This window comes from Culex quinquefasciatus, chromosome 1 (genome assembly GCF_015732765.1).
Source record: "Culex quinquefasciatus strain JHB chromosome 1, VPISU_Cqui_1.0_pri_paternal, whole genome shotgun sequence".
Classification (NCBI taxonomy): domain Eukaryota; kingdom Metazoa; phylum Arthropoda; class Insecta; order Diptera; family Culicidae; genus Culex; species Culex quinquefasciatus.
Genome location: NC_051861.1, coordinates 83,606,724 through 83,628,199, shown reverse-complemented (window position 1 = coordinate 83,628,199; position 21,476 = coordinate 83,606,724). Strand labels below are relative to the sequence as shown.

Below are 21,476 nucleotides of genomic sequence, written 5' to 3'. Positions count from 1 at the left end.
TCCAGTGAATTAAGTTGCAATGTTTATCAACATAAAATACTCATGCAATTTTCTTTTCTTTGTTTCTTTCAGATTAATCGCAGTTGATAGCATCACGAATCTCAAAAGCAAGTAAGTTAATCGAGATTTATTTGTAATTATTGTAAATCCGTATCCATATTTGTAAATACTAAAAAAATGATTCACTGACTCACTCACTCACTCACTCACTTACACATTATCTCACGTATAGCTTATGTTGTTGAGTTTGTGTACAATCATTACAATAAAGCTTTTTAGTCAGAGATTTACCAACACATTCAAAGTATGTTTACATGGCTGCTGGGGTTTGTTTGCATCATGTTTGCTATCTCTTTCTAGCAAAGTTTTTTATCAGGCGACTTCTAGCTGGTTGTGTTTATTGACCGCCCGATATGCCCACCAACATATTTCGCAGGGCTGTCACAGCTCGAGCTCGATCATTGTTTGCATCAGAACACTGTGACGAGAAGTCCGTCATTTTAGGTTAAATTATATTTTTTTACTGGGCCTGGAAAGCCTTATATCCTTAAGCCGACTACGAAACTATGAAAAGTAGAATCTGTTTCAGACTTGGTTTTGCTGATACAAATTACCTCAAACATAATTTTTCGTCGATTAAAAATAAAATTCTTGGAAGGCTCGCAGGAAAATTCCAAGCCCAGCTAATTTCCAACTCCCAAAAAAAATAGTAAAAATCTGCCCCATAATTGGTCCAACCCTTGAACCCACAACGTCCAGAGGGTGCTCGCGCCCTCTGGGGAGGACGCGCTCGCCGGTCGCGGACATAATTGCACCAAATCAAGTGGAAACAAGAGCGAAAACAGGCTTCCTGCCCGGGACAATTCCTCCAGCAAAATGTAACGAAACGGAAGAAAATTCCCCAACCCCCCCAAGAAGCAACTCAACAAAAAAAAGGACACAAGAATCCTAATTTGCCCATCAGCAACATTTCCGGCTGCTTCTTCTACTTCTATTTTTGTCGGTTTCCAGAGTCTGGGACTTCTGGGAATCCTTTTGCAATTTCAGAGCGGGCAAGAAAAGGATCCATGGTGATTTTCTCCGGGCAAAAGTCTGTTTAAATATTATAATCGGCTTATTTATGGGGGCCGGCTTCCGGCCGCGCCGGTGGGGCAATGTCTTCTTCCCCATTCCCAAATGAATTAATAATCATGACTAATGGTCGAAATCTGATTGAAGCGAGCCCAGGGACCGAAAACTGGCTTCTGTGGCGAAATTAGGCTACTTTTTCATAAGCACCCTCGCGCCAACTCGTTTCTTCCCGCTAGCGTCGCCCAGATGGCAGCACCCTTCGCAGAAGGGGAGAAATTATCCTTGCCGTGTAGAAATGCCGGCATTTTGTTTCTATTTTTACATATTTATGAACACACTTTTTGCGCCGGGTATTCAGGGTTGTGGCCACTTCCGGCGCCGCGACCATAAATATTTATTAACACAAGGGAGGTTTTTGGAATCGGATGTTGTACCGCAGAGGGCGCCCTCTCGACCACAAGTTCGGGGGGCAATTTAAATCACACTTTTTTGCGTTCAGAAGCCACTTTTTGCTGAGTAGAGTGAAAAACGGTCAAATCAAAGATTAACAGACTTAGATTCTAAAAGAGCTTTATGACTGTGAACGCTAGCGCCGCCTTGCGGCCAGTAGAACAACCGAAACTTAATTTGTCCAGTTACGACATTTTTGGACTTTTTCACATGCAAAATTGCTGAAAATCAGCTCGTAACAATTCATAAATAAGCCTCCATACATTTTAAATTATGCATGAATAAATAGTGGTCGACCCTCTCCGGGTCATTCTCTGTCACAAAATCGAGCAAGAGAATGAGCGTGTTTGCATTTTGGATAAAATTTGTTTAAATTTTATCACGCTCAAATGGAAAGCTCAGACAGGCGTGATTTTGACAAAAAATAACACATCGACTACAAAATTGGCTCGGAAAATGTGGCAAGCGGGGAGGTTCGATCATTACCACATCATTAATGCAATTCAATGTGCACCGGCCACACACACACACTGTTTGACTTTCCGGGCTGTCACACAGCTGTCGGGTGACCCTTAAAAGACCGGGAAAATAGACTTTTAAAATCAGGGTTTATAAAAAAAAATCTCATATTTTTAAAAGGTTTCACTAAGGCTTTCTATGCCCAGTGAAAATTATAATTTAAACCAAAAATTACGAACTACTCGTGACAGTGTCCTGATGCAAACAATGGTCGAGATCGAGCTGTCACAGTCCTGCAAAACAGTAAAAAAAATAGCAAGAAGTCGCCTGACAGAAAACTTCAGCTAAAAAGGGATAGCAAATTTGATGCAAACAAACCACCAGCTAACATGTAAACATACTTTGAATGTGAACACCTCTGAGTGCCACGGAAGTTCATTTGTTTGCGTAAAAATCTGCTTTCTCTTTCTCGCAAAAGTGATTTGTCATGCGACTTAAAGCTGGTTTTTAAAGGCCTACCGCCCGATGACAGTTAACATATTTCACAGAACAGTGACAGCTCGAGCTCGATTTTTGTTTGATTTTTGAGTTAAATTATATATTTTTAACTGGTTTTAGGATGTCTTATGAGGGTGTATTATTACCATTTTTTTTTAACTTTTTAATTCAACATTTTTTTGACAGTTCATCAACCACAGACAAACAGATATGAATCTGGAAAAAAAATCGTTTATGAATTCTGTTAATAATATCCCAATGTTACGAAATCTTATTATTGCACGAAAATTGACATGTAGAACTGACAGAGGTTAGGCGATGCATTGTTTTGACAGATTGGCACTGCATGTTCCTCTAACGTGGATTGACGAGACAGAAAACCGACGTTTTACTTCACCATCCGATAGAAGCTCAGTATGAATATTAGCATCATATTTAATTACACAGATATCGTGTTTATCAAAACAAAGTTTCTCTAAAACTTAGACCCATTGAGGTAATTTTCGACTTTTGCAAAGGTTTACTATAAATCAAACCTACAAAATATGACTTTCACTAAATAAAAAGTGACAGCTGTTTGTTTAGAACAAAACACGCTTAAATGAACCTATTCAATTTTGGGTTAATTGTTTCTGTCGATTTTTTTAAACCTGTTAGAAAACATCATAAATAGCTCTTCAAAATTTTGCACGTTTTACCCAACCAAATTTTCCCCATTTTGGACGCTGCGGGATCCTGCTGGGGTGCCAGAAAAAAAAGCATCTGCTACCGCCCTCCGGCGTGGCGTGTCCACTCTAACTAGCTTGAATCGGTGTGTTTGTGTTGGTTGGTGGTGCAGTGTGTGTGTGTTCTGTTTTTGTTTGTTTTTCATTCCGATGAAATTTGCAATTTTAATTAAAAGGATGCGCGCATTCGCAAACAATGCAAATATTAGCTTTTCTACATACGTCAATTTAGTTAATTGATTTCGTTTTTTTCTGCTGTTAGCTGAGCGTGTTATCCAGCGTGATAATGTTTCAAATTGGTTCCGTGAAGTGCAAATGTTGATTCACTGCATAGTTTGGCGAACGTCAAAACAGTTGACACGTTCACTCGAGATGACTCAAATTTGGTTAGATTCTACCTTCCAAACTACCCACTTTTTGACAGTTGGTTTGGGTTGCAAAAAGGATTGTTCAAGGCTGCCAAACTATTTGTTTATGTTGGCAAATAAGCTTGCAATAAAAACAAACAAATTTCTAATGGATTAGTGCGCAATGGTTGCCAGACTCATTCTAGGCACGAACTTTCCGCCCACAATTAGTGCCCATGTCCGACGCTGTGCTCCCAGCCTATTGTAGAACAAGTCATAAATCTAATTATTGTCGACCCTAGTCAAGAAATAATTCGCTCTAAAACGAGCTGATTATCTTATCTCCCCACTTAAAAACAAGAAGAAAGCCTCTTTCCGAAGCCGATCCCGCTGCCCAGAAGATGCCAAAGATATTCTGAAATGACCGCAATTTCGGCCACAAAGGAAACGATTGATCTAATTACCCGAAAAGTTCTTCGCAACGCAAGGTGGCCGCCGCAAAGTTTCGGCCAGGCCCGACGAAAACCATCCAATTAGAACAAAACCACCGAAGCAATCCGGCTTTTCTCGTGGGACCATCATGATCCGGTTACCTTCTCCTCTCTGTAAAGTTTCAACTTTTCCGAAACGAGAACTTTAATTACACCAACTTTTGGACGACCCCGTCCGCAGGTCCCCCTCTTTTGAGGTTATTTCCCACAAACGTCACCTAGAAAGTCAGAAGCTCGCGCCAAGGAGGGGAAGATTTATTTCACCAAATTCCTATCACCTTGAGGTAACTCTAGGCCAGAGCGAGCGAGCGAGTCACCGAACCATGACCCATCACCTTGGTGCACCACCAAGTCATTAGGACAAACCGCAGCAGACAGAACCACCCTACCCGAGAGGATGACCGAACCCTAGACTAATTGATTCGTCTCCGGAGGACAGAAATGCCACCACACCGCCTCCCTATGAGCATGATGATAAATATTATGAAATTATGAGAAATTCAATTTAGAGTGCCACCTGGCGGTCGTTGACGGTGGCTTGTTTACTTGGAAGAAATGTGCAGCAAGTGGGTTTCATCTTTCACCTTCGTGAGCGGAGAAAGAATAATGGAGGTGAACGGTTTTATTACCTGTATTATCAGGGGATCCCGAGAAAAAACGTGCTGCCAAGTGACAGTTGAAACAGTTAAATCGATTTTCCTAATCTTATTATTATCATAATAATCTATAAAAATATGTTTGTGGTGATTGCAAACATATCCGTAGTAACAGTTCAATAGGGCGAAGCTGCGTTTGTAAACAAGCAGTCTATCCCCCTCTTACTTGACGTGAACTGTCACTTGAGCGAAAGGGGTAAACTGCTTGTTTACAAATGCAAATTCACCCTATTGAAATGTTACTACGGATATTTACAAACATAAACAAATAGTTTGGTCACCTAGAAAACAATCGTTTTGGCAACCCAACTGTCAAAAACTGAGTAGTTTGGAAGCTAAAATCAAACCAAATTTGAGTTATCTCGAGTGAACGTGTAAGTATTCTTTTTATTTCCTGTTGGTTTTATTGACTGACTTTTGATTACTCTTTTCTTAAAATTTAAAAAAGAGAAAAAAATCTAACTAATATTGTTTTTTTTTCTTTTTTTTTCGTGTCACTAAAGGAAGTATTCGACTATGACAAACAAACAGCACATTGATAAATGTCAAAATATTTTGTCAAATCCGTAATAAAATCATGCAAAATAAAACCAACAAAATTAGTATTGCTAAAGTTTAACCAACCAAGATTAAATTGAACTATGAAATTTAGAGATTATTTTTTTTTCGGGATCTCCTCCCCTGGTCCACGACGAAATTGATATTTGCACAATTTCTGCCACCGTCATGCTCGTCAGAAAATTGCCGCCTGTTGACACCAGGCGCCGCTCTCGGAGTTCACACCACGCCGAGCTGCTTTTGCTTTCACCTCAACGCCTGCTGCTGCGACGCTAAAGAAAATTATATTTTGACAGCTGGAGAGCACCTGTGCGGGGCATCTTTCCCCTGCCCTTTGTTATTAACCACAGTCACATCTGCTTTGACGGAAATTAAGACATATCCACGTGCCTTCCACCACAACCAACAGGTGTCATGGCGGCGGCGGCGGAGACGAGGAGGAAGCAGCTATTGTTTCCGCTCTGTCAGTTAGCAAATGTCACCCGCAACTAGTGCCTATGCGGCAGGGAAATAGCCAAGGAAATGGTCGATTTTCGCAGACATGCCGCCGCTGCCGGATGTTCGGCTAGGTTAGGTTTGTTTTGGCCTGTGGGGTAGGTTAGGTTTAGTCATTACGACGAGCCCCCGGGTGAAATAATTGTGTAATTGAAGATGGCACAAGTTGAACTTTTGCGTCGCGTTGTTACTGTTTTGGGAATTAGCTGAAATTTAGTCGAGCTATTTCAGCAATAGATGTCAAAATCTCTTGAAATTGATAAACTTTGACAGCCGTGACAAGCGCCATCTCGCGCACATTAGCGCTGGTAAACTTCTTCATCCGGCCAAGCTCGTGGCAAACGTCAAAACCGGTCCTGGTCGCCACTCCATTAAGGGGTCGTGCATAAACCACGTGGCCTTTTTTTGGAGACCCCCCCCTCCCCCCTCATGGTTTTTCGTGGTTTCACGCCAACCCCCCCCCCCCCCCCTATATGACCACGTGGCTTTTTCCTCCCAGGTGAAAAATCTTTAAAAAAAATACAAAATAAGTATAGATTTAAAAAATGTTTATCCACAAATGATGTACCGTCAGTGGTGGTGACTTTTGGTCAAAAAACGATATTACTGTTGTTATTTTAACACAATAAAACATTTCAAATTATATCGAAATAAATATTGTTGGGGAATGCTCCTGAATTTACCAACATTTTCCCAGAATATGGCTAGTATAATCACACCGTTCATAAATGCCAATCATTTTAAAATTAACTCAAACTCACCCTTTAGAGGGGGTGACATTGGGTCAAACAGAAAACATTTTAATTTGTGTAGGTGCTGTAACACCATTAAAATCAATTTAATAATATATAAAAAAAAACAGAAATTCACTTAAAAGTGTGAAAAAAGTATGATATCACAAAGTTTAAGGTAAATAATAACAGTATAACAATTTATTGAAATGGTCCAGAAAGTAAAAAATACTCTCAACAAAACAAGCAACTTAGTAAAACATATGTATTCAAAATTATGGAATTGCAGTGCAATTAATTGCATCCAGAATAAATATGCTTTAAGAATTAAAGCTATTTTGATTTATAAACAGCATTCATGATTTAATTTAAATGCGCTTTAAAATATTTTCTTAAAATTGAAATTAATTAAATAGAAAAGTTTTGTTTCAGGAAAAAAATATTTTCATTTTATTTTAAGGGAAATATCTAGTTATGAAAGCTCCTAGTTAATATTTATTTAATTCCAAACATTCATAAAAATCCAAACTAAAGCAACTTTTCTTTTTTATTAAGCATGATTGATTCCAATGATTCAGTGTGTCCAAAAAAGTCGAGCTGTTTAATTTTTTTCTCCATACAAGAATCAGAGACAGGGACAAACATTCAATATTACGACCTTTTGAAATGTTAGTCTTAATTTTTTTGAAAATATTGATTTCGAAAAGATCGGAAAATTTCACGAAAGTTATATTTATAAACATTGAAAATCGCACCATTATTTCCCGCATAAAATTATATGATGATTTGCACTGTTAAAACCATGCAATTACAATACATATTATGATATTTATGGTAAGTTTATTGTTGACGTTTTCGAACTTTATTGGAATGACGATGAAGCTACTATAAAATTCATGGTTACAACTAATTGAAAGGTTTTGTTATTGGAAGTCTCATAAAGTTATAACAAATAAGCTACCGTAAAGCGTATGGTTACAGAAAATTGCACGGTTTTTATATTAGTTTTCTCATGATGTATTTAAAAAAATAGTAGCAGTAAAATATACAATACTCAAACTTTTACAAACACAAAATAGGAAATTAGGATATGTTGATCAAGTGTTTTGTTTAATATTAAAATATTAAAATATTTAAATATTAAAATATTAAAATATTAAAATATTAAAATATTAAAATATTAAAATATTAAAATATTAAAATATTAAAATATTAAAATATTAAAATATTAAAATATTAAAATATTAAAATATTCAAATATTAAAATATTAAAATATTAAAATATTAAAATATTAAAATATTAAAATATTAAAATATTAAAATATTAAAATATTAAAATATTAAAATATTAAAATATTAAAATATTAAAATATTAAAAAAATAAAATATTAAAATACAAGCCTTACCCGACAAACTTCGTTCTGCCCTTTTTTCGTTTTTTGACGTTTCTTGATTTTTTGCTTATTCAGCCTCCTGTGATCAAAATATAATTTTATGTCTCTTTCTCCATACAATTTGTCGATGCTCCGGAATCGGTTCCAGAGTGGCCAAAGTGTCAATTAGTTAGAGTAAAAACCTTCCTTGGGCCTATACGAACCCAACGCAACTAAAAGCACCTCGATCCGACACTCCGTATTGAACTGATATGCGTTCGAACAAAACCGTCGAAATTTTTTATATATATAGATTAAAATATTAAAATATTAAAATATTAAAATATTAAAATATTAAAATATTAAAATATTAAAATATTAAAATATTAAATAAAATATTAAAATATTAAAATATTAAAATTTTAAAAACATTTAAACATTTAAACATTTAAACGTTTAAACATTTAAACATTTAAACATTTAAACATTTAAACATTTAAACATTTAAACATTTAAACATTTAAACATTTAAACATTTAAACATTTAAACATTTAAACATTTAAACATTTGAACATTTAAATATTTAAACATTTAAACATTTAAACATTTAAACATTTAAACATTTAAACATTTAAACATTTAAACATTTAAACATTTAAACATTTAAACATTTAAACATTTAAACATTTAAACATTTAAACATTTAAACATTTAAACATTTAAACATTTAAACATTTAAACATTTAAACATTTAAACATTTAAACATTTAAACATTTAAACATTTAAACATTTAAACATTTAAACATTTAAACATTTAAACATTTAAACATTTAAACATTTAAACATTTAAACATTTAAACATTTAAACATTTAAACATTTAAACATTTAAACATTTAAACATTTAAACATTTAAACATTTAAACATTTAAACATTTAAACATTTAAACATTTAAACATTTAAACATTTAAACATTTAAACATTTAAACATTTAAACATTTAAACATTTAAACATTTAAACATTTAAACATTTAAACATTTAAACGTTTAAACATTTAAACATTTAAACATTTAAACATTTAAACATTTAAACATTTAAACATTTAAGCGTTTAAACATTTAAACATTTAAACATTTAAACATTTAAGCGTTTAAACATTTAAACATTTAAACATTTAAGCGTTTAAACATTTAAACATTTTAACATTTTTGAACGCAAACTCACATTAACACTGAACCCGTGCGACCTTCTTTTAAAGAGCGCACCATTACACTAAATCTGTGCGACGCACCTGAAACGAACGCACCATGGTTCGAGCGAGCTGTCATTATTTTTCATTCGCGCATGATTGATCCTGTTCGTGTCGCGCGTTTCGAGAGGAAATTTCCGCGTAAAGTCGTGTGTCCCCGGGGATGTGGAACATCCCCGGCATTTGTGCGTGTTCGCGGTGCTAATAATGGCCCCGATCCCGGGTTGGACAGTTCCGCCGGAAGACCGAATCGGAAAGGTTCGGGGTTGGCGAATAGGTGTTGCCGCTGTGAAGCAACAATATTTTTAGGTGAGTAATTGAAAGTTGGCGTAATTTTTGGAAGGCGGTATCTCATATCACAACAGCGGAAGGAATTTTCCATAACCATTTTTTTTCTTTTCTATACAGGGACACTTCTCCACGGTGAACCTGCTGCTGCTGCACATCCCGGACCGCCGTGGTGCGCCGAAAGTATGTGTGGAAGCGCTGGTATGGAGTGACTGCGTTCTCGGTGTAGGCTGGACCGCTGGATAGATCCACCGGATGACGGATCTAGTACGACTCAGGAATGGTAACAAGGAGTTCAGCAACTACGTGAGTATTGGGGTATGAAGTGAAATGTTTACCTTGGAAACTTTCATCTGGGCAGAGGTACGACTTGAGAAGCTAACGTTGAAAAACTCATTTGATTTTTGATCGATGTTGTTTCTATTTCGAACGAGTCTTTGACGTTCAATTATAGTTTCTCAAAAGTATTGTACGATCAGTTCCTAACTGGACTCGGTCGTTGGAAACGACCGACGAAATAGGTGGCGGGCCAGATGCTGGCATAAAAATGTCAAAACCTCTTCCCCCTCACTTCGTCTCACCATCCAGCTGCAGCTTTGTTGACAAACAAACAGAGCGCGCGGTCACATGATGGCGACATCGGGCCAGAATTAGGGGTGATCATGTGGTTAAAAATGAAACTTTTTTCAAGAAAAATAAGATTTTTCCGATTAAATTTAAAATTTGCGAGCAAGTTCGAAAAATGATTACTGATGTCGGAGAAGTGATTAGAGATCAAAATTTAGATCCCTATTTGTTTATAGACTAAAACTTTTTCACATCAGTTGGGAACCCCTAGGTCTATCCACGACTATTTCCAATGACCGTGAGAACCCAGTCAAATCAATCCGAATTCTGAAACGGAATCTAATTAGAATCGTACACAAATTCCGTTTCAAACGCAACAACCGGTTCGAACACGGAACCGGTTGTTGCGGTTGAAACGGAATTGCGAATTGCGATTCAATTAGATTCCGTTTCAGAATTCGGATTGAATTAACTGGTAACTTTCCGATACTAGAACTTACAATTTTGGTAGAATTTTTGGAATGTTTCATCGGTAAATTTTCTCGCGTCATCCCAGTCACTAAATATTCTTCTAGCAGAGCTGGTTCTGCCAATACTGCTAGAACGTTAGAACATTTCTGCTAGAATGCTGTAAAAATATCCAGCTCTGTAAGAACTCTGCTAGAAACTTGCAAAAACGTCGTGACTCGGTGATGTCGATGAAAAGTTTGGCGGGGATGGACACTTTTTCGCCAAACGTCGGCCTGACATGTGCCATTAGGTTTGTACGTTGTAATGATTCCAGAAAATCCAAATTGTAAGTTCATTCACTGACGAACTGACGTGCTACCCCATACATTTTTGAACTACTCTCTCTCTCTCTATCATTTTTGTAAAAATTCAAAGTGCACGTGCTTCTGGGAACCCCAAAGTTCTTGCTTCCCCTCGAGTTGAGCCTGCGGAGAAATTTTGTTGGTCGGTGTAATAAACTTTCGATTGTAATTTGGCGATGGTAGATAGAAATCTTACCAAAGAGCGGATTAGTTAAATCGAACATATTTGAATTAAAAAAGCACTCTAACGTCAAAACCAATAGGGTCCTAAAGTCCTATGTAAATTTGTATGTACAACGGTAACAAACACGATTAAAAACCTGTCTGTTGCATTTTTTTTTTCTAAGTTCAAAATTGGTTGAAAATGCAATTTTCAGTAATCACCACGTAGTTTTGCAACATTATTTATTATTTTACTTTTGTCTAATTTAGTATTTTCTCTTCAACAGGGGCTTATTCCACTGAGGATTGTGCTTCTCGATTACGCGAATGTCCATCCCAAGTACGAAGCAGTGAATCCTGCACCGGATACCGACATTCCGGACAACGCCAAACAGTAACTGTTTGCTTGGCTGATTGAAGCGGAATCACAAAAGAAAACGACGCTAAAAAAAGTGCAAAATAAAGTGAAAAAAAATACAAATAATAACGATAAAAATACTCATTAATTTATTGTATTAACCATTAACTTCAATGTCCATTTATATTTTTACCATACAGTTTTGTGGAGAAAAAACAATAAATAAACGATAAAACTTACTGTAGTTATTATTTTATTCGATGTACGGATATAGTTTTTACAGTACATTTTGGTAGTGAAAAACCCATGAAGAACTGTAAATTGACTGTGCAATGCATTGTAATGCTTGCTGTTTTTATTATTAATGTATGATGTTTTCTATAGTCAGGACGAGTTTTTGGATGAAAAATGCAACATTAGATTAACAGTAAAAAGTGTCGTATTTGGAAAAAAAATGTATGGAAAAATTTCGAAATTTTTATGGTACCGGTGCATAACAACCCCCCTTTTTTATGGTAAAATCCCAAAATACGACGCAAATTATCTTAAAAAACGATGCTGTCTACTGTTAAAACACTGTCAAAATGACAATATTTTTTATCGTTTTGTAACGTTAAAATTTACTGTAAGTTTATCAGAAATCTTTATGCGGGTAGTAAACATCAATTTTTCTGTTTTAAAATCTTTGCATGGCAATATCTTAGAAACAAAACAGCAAAGAATTTTCTCAGCATTTCAATTTTTTTTTTTTTTTCAAAATTAGGCAAACTTGGGCACTATTTTTTTAAATTAATAACTGCAACTAATTTAAAAAAAAAGTTACCTAAAAATAGCAATAGCTTGAAAACGGTGCACTTTATGAAAATTTCACTAAGGTACTTTTAGATTGCAAATTTGATTTTACATCGAAAAATAAAATTGAAATAAAGTTGCGGTCAATATTTCGATTTTTTTTAATCAGTATTGATTCAAAAATTCATTACTCAAACAACAATTTTTTGCCCGTTCTGAAAATTTCTGAAAAATAGGCAAAATTAAAAAAAAATAAAAATAGCGTTTTTTGCAAATCATGTTTTAGTGACAAAATGTGAAATTAAAAATCAGCAAAGTAAATTACCATTTATCATTTTTTTCAGTGTAGTCCTTATCCATAACTATAACTTTGCCGAAGACACCAAATCGACCAAAAATTTCTTCAAAAGATACAGATTTTTTTAATTTTCATTGCTGCCAAATTTGTATGGAAAACTATAGGTATGGACAAACTAATGATGCAAAATGGCTTGGGCACCAAAAAAGGTTTCTGACGGATTAAAAAAATCAAAAAATTATAATTTAAGAATAAAGACCGATTTTGTATAGAATTGCTCGAAAATCGATTTCGTGTCTTTGGAAAAGTTGTAGACAACGCGCTAAAAATCATTATTTTAGTCATGGACATCCAAATTGTTTAAGTCTTACTTTAAATTGCTTTGCTATCGACTACGTGTTTTGATAAATTTAAAAAAGATTGAACCTAAATTTGGAATTTATTTTACATTTTTTTCAGTTGTTTAAATAGGCAATTATCTACGATTTAAGATTTTTGATCCAACTTTTGGTTGGAGATATTACCGCAAAATAAATACAAAAAAATATTAAATAAGATAATTTTTCAAGCGAGTTGAAAGTACCGTTCCATCTTTTTTAATGAATTTTATTTATGTTGATCTTGACGGCATTGAATTGAAATTTATTTCACAAATTGATATCGGCATTTGAAAATTAAGTGACTCTTTAAAACTTTTTAGTTATTATTTTAATGTGTCTATATATTTGAGTGGTTTTATCTCAAATATGAAGTTGAGGGTATAGTATATTTTCTCAGCTTAAAGAAAAACTAATATTTTCAGGAAAGGCCCCTATTTTTTTAAACTTTAAATGTTTTAAATGTTTCTCTTTGGCTCAAGAGATGGTCCCTATTAACATAAAAAAACTAAAAAAATACCTACAACTTTGACGATGGATAGTAATCGTGTATTTTATGAAATGTTATGTAATATAACAATCCGAATTATGTAACCCATGAAATAAGGAATATATTTTAGACCAAAATGTTCATCAAATTTTTTGGTAAATCTTAAAGTATGTATCGTTCGTTTTTTCGTTACTGGTTATTTTTTAATGTTAGACGTTTCACTTGCAAATGAGGTAGTGAAACTGAAAATTTGCGCGATAATCCTGAAATTGGGTTTTTTAGTTTCTTTGTACTTAAAAAATATTGCATGAGAGAGGAGATACAAGATATCTTGAGTTTGTTTTAAGTGTCAAAAGGAAATCTTTCGATTAAGATTCTTCGATCACTTATAGGACCAGCTACGGTAATTAGCTAAGATCTGAGATTTTGAATTTTTTTCACAGAGAATCATTTTTAGACACTTCATTTATAATACATATTTAGTTTTTTGCCTTGTTACGAAAATCTTATAAAATTGTCAGCAATATTTATTTTTTAAGTTGTTCCAAAATAGAACTATCGAAGACTAAATCTACTTTCAATGCAAATTTGCAAGCACATTTTAGCTACTTGATACCATCAACAAAAACTGAAATTGTGTTTGCATTTTGGTACGCATTTTTAGGGTATATTAACTTTGATACTGTCACTTTATTTTTTAACAGCTTTTAAACTTTTGCAAAACGTAGTTACATTAGTATTAAAAAGTGTACATTCAATTACAGGCTCAAAGTATTGATATGAATCTGCCGAAATATATAACTCAATATTGAATTGGAAAATATTATGACATTGAAATATAAGTAATAATTTTAAACACAATAATTATATGGTTTTGAAGTTTAACAAAAAATGTATGCATATAAGTAAATTTAAAGCGCGTATTTTTTTGTTTTTTTTTTAAGAAAGGATTTTTTTAAAGGCCACGTGGTCAGCCGTCGACCCCCTCCCCCCATGGCTTTTCATGGTTTTTTTTCGATCGGATTTTGGACCCCATCCCCCCCTAAGGAGACCACGTGGTTTATGCACGACCCCTAAGCGCTCCATAAAATTGTTTTAATTAAATCCCCGGCATCATCCGGAGCAGTGGCAACAACAACCAGTTTGACACCTCGACTGGGTCAAGCTGCACGTCTGGAGCCGTAGAGTTTGCGGGTGTGACCACAGATAATCAGATGTTAAACTTTAACTTAACAAATTGGATTCGTTTGACAGCTAACGTTTGCTACCCAAACGTAGATGGCGACACTGTCAGCAAGGGGCCTTTCAAGTGTCAAGTCTCGCAATACCCAAGTCTGTGGCCAAGACACCAAAACACAGCAGTAGAAGAGAGGAGACGCTCCCGGAACTTTAATGATCGCATTAATTGCTTCGATGAAAACTCGTTTTCTGCTTCGGGAAAAACTTGTCATAACACGACGGCTTCAATGGCAAAACTTTGCCGTCTGAGTCGCATAGTTTTCCCCCTGGAGATGGAGTGATATTCCGGGTAGGAACTTTACAAAGCCTACTCTGGACTAGAGGCGGCAAGCGCGGACGATGGTCAGCAAACTTTGATTAGTTTGAGTGTTGAGGAATCGAGAGTGGGGTTTGATAAGGATCGATTTAGAGACGTTTAAACTCTAATTACATTGAAAATAAATGAAAATCAAGTCAGAAGAAATTTTAGAATTTAATGGAAATTATTAATTAAAAATATTCAGGGACCATTCATAAACAAAATGAAAACTTTAACAAATTTAAATATTATTTTGACTTTTCATGAAAACTTAGAAAATCTGGCAACCCTGCATCGAAATATCGCCAGTTAAGTAAAAATTATTGAATAAAATGGCTTTTAGAACCGCCTTACTGTTCGTTGTTGGATATGTACTTAAAACTCCTTTCAAAGTGGAATTAACTTTGACATTTGGCAACCCTGTCATAACCTTGAGTTTTTGTGGAAATTGATTCTAAGCCTCATCACTTATTGAATGATAAGTATTTAAAAGATATTCTTGAAATCTGGGAACACTGCCAAAATTAAAAATAATTTAAATTCAAAGATCAAACTACAAGACTCAAAACAATTAAACCCCACTCTAATGGTCCAAAAGCGAAACTGTCCCACGCTTGACACCCCCACCCATTAATGGAAAGTGAAAAATTATGATGAATGGCCATTATAAAGCGACCGAACTGGCGCCTTTTGTTTCGCGCCAACCGAGAGAGTGGTTTTGATTTCGCCTTTATTTCGTAATTAATGTTGACGATCACCGAGTCTTCTTTTCTGGGGGGGTCTTCTTCAAACTTGAATGGCTACCAGCCACCACGATTTGGCGAGGGGAAAACAATAAATCACCAAGTTTTTTTTTGTGGTGGTGCAAACGCTTTGGAAGCGTTTTTTTTCTGACGTTTCTAGCGGAAACTCGCCTCGCGCGCTATGGAAACTGTTACGATTACGACAGATTCAGCTCAGCTCAACGAAAAAAAATGAACCTCGAGATAACAAAGCTCGTTTAATTGGCCACACCAACTGCATCTCATTATTGGCATCACTGCTCGGCAGCGCCACCACGCTCGTGGTGGCATTTCGCAACCGCAAAAATCGTTTGCTTTTGTTGATTTTGCTTGTGTTTTTTATGAACCCATTGCTGGCGCATTAAAAATTCACCAGTTTCGTCAGGCCCGTCCGTCTATCCGCTGCACCAGTTACATCTATTAAGCATGAGCAGCAGCAGCCTCAGCTTAATTGAATCTGTGCCCTTGGCGTGCTAGCGATGTCTAACTGCAGTTGCCAGTGCACCACTGACGATGGCAGTGCCATCTAGCTTCAAATAGCATTAACAAAAAATTGTGGTGTGGGAACGTGCTGAGAGACGATTCACAGTCAGACGACGAATCTCATTTGGGTTTTTAATTTTGAGTGACAGCTCTCTCCCTATATATAAGTGAGATGCATCCACTTTTCACAATAGAGTTATTTACGTGCGCATGTATTGCGTATACATACACGAAAAAAAGTGAGGTTAAATTTTGTCCGGCCAGCAAAATCAAATGGTGCGCTAGTGTGTGTACGCGAAACGTCATAAAGCTCTATTACCGTTCAAGAGCTAAACGACATGCGACACCTAGTGTTGAGTAGCAGAACAGAGCGAAGAATGTCGATTGAAATTTCCGCCCTTTGAGGTTATGTACAGTATGTAAAAAAAGTATTTACACCCCTTGGGCACTATGCACATTTTGTGATGAAACATGTAAAAAATTTAAAGTTTGACAGGAACCTAGTACTACGTTTTGTTCAGAAACTCATGCCAAACATTTTGCTACAAAAAGCTCATGAAAAGATGATTTCTATAAAAAGTTATATAACAAATACTATTATGAAAATAAAAAAGGTGCAAAAAAAGTTAGGTTGACTTGTGAATCGTGGATCGGTTCGGATGCCGGCGGATTTTCCTACGACGTAATTCCGGGTTGGTACGAAATTCCAACGAAAAATCTATTCTATCGATACAAAAACCCTCAAAACGGTGTTATACCCACTCCAAAATGTTTATTTAGCAATTCTATGGTAATATATTGACATTTAGTTGAATTAAAAGTTTGCAAAATTAAGTTTAGATAAGTTTTATGTAGAATTTCCAGAGTTATATAAACTTTTATACTAAGTAGTTAGTAAACTTTATATTCAATCCAAATTATTTTTTTAATCAGTCAAGGATGCCTATTTGGAGTTGGGAGACTGGATTTATGGTGATTTGTCAACAAATAACATTATTTATGTTAATTTTTCGAAAGGTGTACACACTTTTTTTGCACCTTTTTTATTTTCGTAATAGTATTTGTTATATAACTTTTTATAGAAATCATCTTTTCATGAGCTTTTTGTAGCAAAATGTTTGGCATGAGTTTCTGAACAAAACGTAGTACTAGGTTCCTGTCAAACTTTAAATTTTTTACATGTTTCATCACAAAATGTGCATAGTGCCCAAGGGGTGTAAATACTTTTTTTACATACTGTATGCGAATTCTGTTTTGTTAAATTCCAGCGTTGAAAACAACTTTTGAGCAAAAATTCGAGCTGATACTTTGTTAACTTTTGATGCTCTATCATTTTAAACAATATTATTTTTTCAAAAATATTTTTTTTCAATTTTTTTTTCACTGCGTTAATTTATAAAGGGCAAAGAGTTAACAATCGTACTACTTGAATTTTTTCTCAAAAGCTGTTCTATGAGCTGTAAATTCAATTTTAAGTTTGCATTCCTATGTAACCGAACAGCGAAAATTTGAATCGTCATTCTTCGATGCTTTGCGCCATCTGTCGGAATTTTTAAGCTTTTGATCGCGAATAAGTCAACACGCAAACTCTCAGGACATCAACCCATTGGAGTGATTTCAAACTTATTCAAAGTATAGCAACTTACTTACAAACTGTCAAAATTGCAATGGTTTGAGTCTTGACTAGTTAGGAAACAAACTCAACAATTTTCTTCTACAAAAATGATAAAGCCAGGAAAGGGCTAACAAGAAAAGATACGTGCATAATTTAAAAAGCTGTAGAAGAAATGCAATAAAAGCTTGACGACAAAAAACTTCACCACTAATGATGGAAATTTGCTTTTCTCCAGACACATACATAGAAAAAAGGAAAGTGTTTCTCCTCCTCCTCCAGAGGGAGCCACTAAAAGAAGGGGTTTTAAGCTTCCTCACCAGGGATGGAACTTTTGCTGATTACAATTCCGCAGCGGAAGCAACCTACAGGAGAGAAAATGAATAATGCTCATACCATGATGCTACGACGATGGTGCAACAAATGAGGACTCCCCCCGTTTCCCTGCCGGAATTCCCAGGAAAGGACACTGCGGAAGCGAACGTGGCCAACATTTACATATGGAAATTAATGGATGCCGGTGATGAGCTTTCGCTATTTTTTTCCGACCCCGGACCGCGTCCAACGCGAAAATGGAATTTCCACATCGCCACCACCTGTTAAAAGGGGGGAGGGGGTCTTAAAAGCATATTTAACTACCCCTCCCCCCGCGCCACATAATCCCACCACCTACCGGCAAAAGGTTACCATCCTTTACACTAAAGTTTGAGCCCATTGTCTCCCCAACTAAACCGACATTCTGCATACATTCAGGCGATAACGGGGACCAAAATCCCCACCAGAGGGAAGCACCACCGCCGCGCAACGGAACAATCCAATCCGATCTTGCCCACTAATCTCCCCCGTGGCTGCGGTGAAAACAATCTGTGAGCTGCTCCCAAATAAGGAGCTTTCAACCCGGTTAGATTTTATGAAAATTGGAGCGTAAATATTAAATGTTATTACATTGGAAGCATAATTTCTGCCCGCTTTCCCGCAAGCTAGCCAGCCAGAAACCTATCATCGTCGATGGTATAACGAACGCTTCCAGGTTCGTCTCTTGGATTTTCTCACCCCTTCCACCAGATTTAGAGGGAGGGAATCTGATTGGTTTCTCCCGACGACGGTGTCTAGTTGCAGGGGATGATTGCCAAGAGGTAACGTGCCAATTGTGGGCAATTTTGGAAGGGTAATCAAAGTTTTACATAACCAAAAAATAAAATAAATATTAAAAGCCTTGATAAATTTATGCTTTGAAACATTTATTTTTTTCCAGGATTTTTTTATTTCTGATTGAAATAATGGTTGTTGGTAATGATATAATATTGTTATCAAACAATATTTCATTTGTAATCTATGTTTTTTATGACAAAAAATATCTGTTCACGACAATTTGCTGGAATTACAGACATTTTTAGGGAAAATACAGATTTCTCATTAAGAAAAGTGGCAACCCTGTCTTTTTGTTTATATTGTGCAATTAATCAAAATTTCTAGGATCCCAGGAAATAGCAAGCATGACTAAATTTAAACTAAATATCAAAATTCTTTACATAACATTACACGGAAACGGAATCGATCGCCAAAACGCGATTAAGTTCACCAAATCAAGCAAAACAATGTAAATGGGCCAAAGCCGAAGCTGCTCGTTGCTAATGTAAACATCCACTGACGTAAGCAGGACAGACTGTTTACATTTCAGCTTTGGTTCATTTTAATTGGTTTGGCTTGAAATGTTGTTATTTTGCAAATTTAATAACGTAAACAAGGAAAATTAACCAGTTCGGGTGGCCACACAAAATTCATTCTCGTATTCCCAACTTTTTCCAAAACCTCAAAAATTATGCAGTTCTTACTCAAAGGATGGTTGCAAACTAAAAACTGTTTATGAAAAAAAGGTCAATCGATTTTTTTCATAAATTTAAAAAATCAAACTATTGACAGTTTTAATAAAAATATAAACTTAACTATATATTTAATTTTAAAATCTTCAGAATAAAGCACTTATAATTTCGATTTTCAGAGAAAACACTTAAATCAATGCATGAAATTTCCAAACACAAAGTTTGTGTTGCTCGGTTTTAACTGGAAAATAAAGGGATGAAAAAAAGTTAAAATAACTCAATTTTATTCTATTTTTTTATCAGAACATGAAAGTTTTAATCTTCTAAAAACAAATATCTAGCATAATATTGATCAGGAATCTTTTTATTTTTTTTTAAATTTTCATTTTAGATTCTAAAAATCAATCTTGGCAATTTTTGAAGAAACAATTTCTTTTAACATATTTGTAATGGTTTAAATTCATAGTATTTCTGGAATCGAAATATTTTCAATAAGTGAAAAGTTTCTTTTTCCCATTTAACACTAAAACCGATTTTTAACCAAAGTTTAGTTACGGAAATTTTGATACTCAAACATGTATAGGTCATCGCTAAAATTTTAAAGCTATCGCTGTTTTTTGCCTATTTCGTCGTTATTCCGCGCCAAAAAAAAACCCGGATTTTAATTTCAAAAAATTATGATTCGGAATCCTGGTAAAAACCCTCCTCCCATTTTTGAGTATGTAACGTAAAATTGTCCGAGGAATCCGATAAAAATATTTCCAGATAAAGACGCTTTGGTCCAGACACCGTCAAAACGACATTTTAAAGATTCAAAAGACCTTTTCATATGTAAGGCTAGATTTTTGAAGCTTCTTCTTATAATTTTTCTTTGAAAGGCCAACTTATCACCTTTCATTTGCGTTTAAGACTAAAAAGCTAAAATCGGTTGAAATGGCGGGGAGTTATAATTTTTTAAAAAGAGTGGTTTTTGCGAAAATCGACAAAAATGGCAATTTTTCAGACCACCCTAACACGGCGTAGGTCACCCAAAATACGGTTCTAATTATTTCGGCCAGGGGAACATTTTGAGCCGGTTTTTCAATTCTTTGGCTGTAACTGGGAACTTCTTTTCACTTCGTCACTACAAATTTAAACTGACCACTTTTGATTAGGGACCATCCATAAACCACGTGGACCATTTTGGGGAAAGGGGGGGACTCAGGAAAAAATATTTATGATAGTTTGAAAGTTGTTTGTGAAGTTATTTTAAAAATTAAGCAAAATAATGCTGAACTAAACTTTTGAACAGGATAACAGAAATTATACCAGAAAGACCACAATTAAGAGCAAATTTCCCCTAAAATTAACCAGAACCAAACACCCACACCCACATACAAACATCATAGAGCCGGGTAGAACCAGATTGTTTGCTTATGTGATAATGGCAATGAAGACTAGGAGGATGACAGCAAATCAGAATTCATTAGAGTTGCTCAAATTTGACTTTTTGTCGGAGCCTAAATCTCGAAAATGAGCTCGATTGAACGAAATCTCAAGCATCCCAAGCTCGGTAATGGACGGCGAAACGTCAAATTTGATCCACCCTAGTATCCATACTACGACAATATCGGGGAGCCGATAAAGGGCTTCTTCTCTATAGTGCTTAGAAAGCATCATTGAAGCACACCAAAGGCCACGAGAGCAATGTAGATTGCATGCAATTGATGAAGAATTAGTTCCATTACGGTGGAGTCGCTTTCTTCGCCTGTAGCGTCCAAGAATGCTAATGTTGCAAGGCACAATTGAAATTACATGCTGTTTAAAATTTGTTTGTTTAATGTTTATTCAGATGTCACCTTTTGCAACATTTGCGAAACTTTCCAGCCTTTTCTTTTTTGGTTTTTGACCGACCAAGTGACTAACTAAAACAACATTATTTATTCCTTTACCTGGCCCTTTTACAACACACTGTCGTAAACAACAACTACTTCACAGGTAACCACCACCA

The 21,476-nt window shown here is 35.4% G+C and overlaps 2 protein-coding genes across 7 annotated transcripts in view; one reads left to right on the top strand and one right to left on the bottom strand.

Moving 5' to 3' along the window:
* LOC6040797 (cation-independent mannose-6-phosphate receptor) overlaps positions 1-21,476 on the bottom strand; it is a 209,579-nt gene that overhangs the window by 162,557 nt on the left and 25,546 nt on the right. The window lies entirely within an intron of this gene.
* Positions 1-21,476, top strand: part of LOC6040802 (protein toll) — a 41,244-nt gene that overhangs the window by 14,870 nt on the left and 4,898 nt on the right. The window contains 1 exon segment of the mRNA XM_038266672.1: positions 73-111. The gene's annotated coding sequence lies outside the window, so the exon portion shown is untranslated.